General features: G+C 63.7%; 1 protein-coding gene across 3 annotated transcripts in view; it reads left to right on the top strand.

Moving 5' to 3' along the window:
* The window catches only part of HMG20B (high mobility group 20B), a 4,819-nt gene continuing 4,682 nt past the window's right edge, over positions 2,187-2,323 (top strand). The window contains exon 1 of one of the 3 annotated variants that reach the window (XM_021378619.1): positions 2,187-2,275. The gene's annotated coding sequence lies outside the window, so the exon portion shown is untranslated. Of the gene's footprint in view, positions 2,316-2,323 lie in introns of all 3 variants that reach the window. The other 2 variants (XM_021378618.1, XM_021378620.1) reach the window with 2 other exon arrangements.

Raw genomic sequence — 2,323 nt, 5'->3', positions numbered from 1 at the left:
GTCCCAGCCCCAGGGCTGTGTCAGCCCCGCGTGGCGCTGCGCTTCTTGGGGTGCCCCGCAGGGAAGGAGCAGGGCCCAGTGCGTGGCGCTGGGGTGGGAGTGGGGCAGCTGGGATGCGACGGCCTCCCTGGTGCCCAGGGGCCGCTCATCCCTCCTTTCCCACCCACACCGGGCAGCGTGACCATGGGTTTGCGTGCCTGCGCCCGGGGGCACGATGGAGGGGAGCCAGTTCTGGTTGCTGGGGCAGTTCAAAGCTCCTTTTCAAGTGGTGGCTCTGACTGCACAACCCGCAGAGCCCCAGGCACGCTGCCGTCGCGAGGGATGCTGGGGGCTGCGGGCACCCAGCCGTGCTCGGGGCAGCTCGGGGAACGCCGGGCTGGGGCTCTGGGTCCACGCGCTTTCGGGGACCCTGGCTGCGACCTCCCGTCACCCCACGGAGGGGGTTGCAGGACACCCTGATGTGGCCACGGGTTCAGTGTTGGCAGCAAATGAGTGGCTGAGTCCCGGGACCGGGATGCTCCGGATAAACAATTTTCATAGGCGCAATTCGTCTTGTGATTCTTGTAACAGCTCTGGCTGCGAGGGCCGGGGCCTTGCGTCACTCCCGGCTCTGTCCCCGCTGTCATGTGAGGGCAGAGCGGTGATTCAGGGAGGAAGTGAAAATCTGAATGGGAGCTTGGGGTGGCCCCAGCTGGGTCCCGGTTCCTCAGCTGGGAGCCGCCTCTCCCCCCCCTCCTCATGCCAGCATCCCCTGGCACTGAGCATTGGGCACCCTGGGATTTGTGTACCTTGGGCGCTGGGCACGTTGGGCATCGTGTGCTGTGGCATTCAGGCACCTTGGTTTTCATGCCCCCTGGGCATTGGACACCCTGGGCATCGTGTACCCTGGGCACCAGGCAAACTGGGGATCAGTCAGCTGGGGCATTGGGTACTTTAGGCACCACGTGCCCTTGGTCGTCGTGCTCCCTGGGCATTGTGCACCTCAGTATTCGTATGCTCTGGGCATCATGTGCCCTAAGAATCTTGCACACTAGGGGTTTGGGACTCCTGCGCCCTGGGCATCGGGCACCTTAGGGATAATGCACTCTGGGCATCGGGCACCTGGGGCATCATGTACCCCAGAATTTGTGCACCCTGGGAATCGAGCACGTTGAACAGCTGTGTGTTCTGGGCATCAGGCACCTTGGGCGTTGTGTGGCCTAGGATTCCTGCACCGTGGGCATTGGGCACCTTGGGGATCAGGCGCCCTGGGCATTGTACACCCATGGCCATTATGCACACTGGATATTTTGCACTCAGTCTTAACACGCGCGCTGGGCATTGGGCACCTTGGTCATTGTGTGCCCTGGGATTGGTGCACCCTGTGCATTGGGTGAATTGCTCATCGTGTGCCCTGGGCATCAGGCACCTCAGACATCATGTTCCCTGCGCTTTATGTACCCAGGTCATGGAGAACCTTGGGCACCCTCATGCCGGGTGTCCCGCGCTCTGCACCATGGGCACTGCACACCCTGGGCACTGGGCACCTCGTGCATCCTCAGCCCTGGGCCTGGTGTTCCCTCCATGCTGCTCACCCCACGCACTGTGTGGGTGGTACTGGGACACTAATGTCCCCTGGGTGGGAGTATTGGGTTACTGGCAGTACTGTGGGTGGGTGCTGGCAATCACTGTGACCAGTGAGATGTACTGGGGTCATGGAACCCCCTCCACTGAGTAGGTGCCGGGGTCACTGGGACCAGTATGGAGGTACTGGGAGCGGTAAGGGGACAGATGGCCTGGGGCCACTGGGACTCCACGGGTGGGCACTGGGGCCTCTAGGAGGTACTGTGGCCAATGGGAGCACAGAGGCAGAGGGGTCTGTGGCCACTGGAAGGAGTAGGGATGGGTAACTGGGGTTCCTGTGACACCCCTGGGATGGATCCTCGGAGCAGGAACCCCCTCTCCTTTCCGGAGTGAGCACGAGGGGCACGGGAGGCGAGGCGTTAGCGGTGGGCCCAACGTGTTGCCATTGCCCTTTTAAGGCGCTGAACTCCCCGCACTTCCGCGTCTGCACGCCTCCTTCTGATTGGCTGGGCGGCCAGCCGCGCGCGCCGAGCTCAACGCACGCAACGTAGGCCTCCCTCCTGGCCCCGCCCCCTCGGTGCCGCTTCCTGTTGACGTCAGGCAGTTGCAGCCAATCGGCGAGAGGCCGTGCGCTCCACGACCGGGCGCAGAAACCAATCGGGAGAGCCGAAGCGGGGTCCTCATTTGCATAATAATAGCGGGGCGGGGTCGGGTGAGGAAGGGCGGCTGAGGGGGTCCGAGGGGTCCGGGAGGTGGGGGC

Source organism: Numida meleagris, chromosome 27 (genome assembly GCF_002078875.1).
Source record: "Numida meleagris isolate 19003 breed g44 Domestic line chromosome 27, NumMel1.0, whole genome shotgun sequence".
Classification (NCBI taxonomy): domain Eukaryota; kingdom Metazoa; phylum Chordata; class Aves; order Galliformes; family Numididae; genus Numida; species Numida meleagris.
Note: the sequence above shows the minus strand (reverse complement) of the source record. Positions and strands in the feature narration are given on the sequence as shown.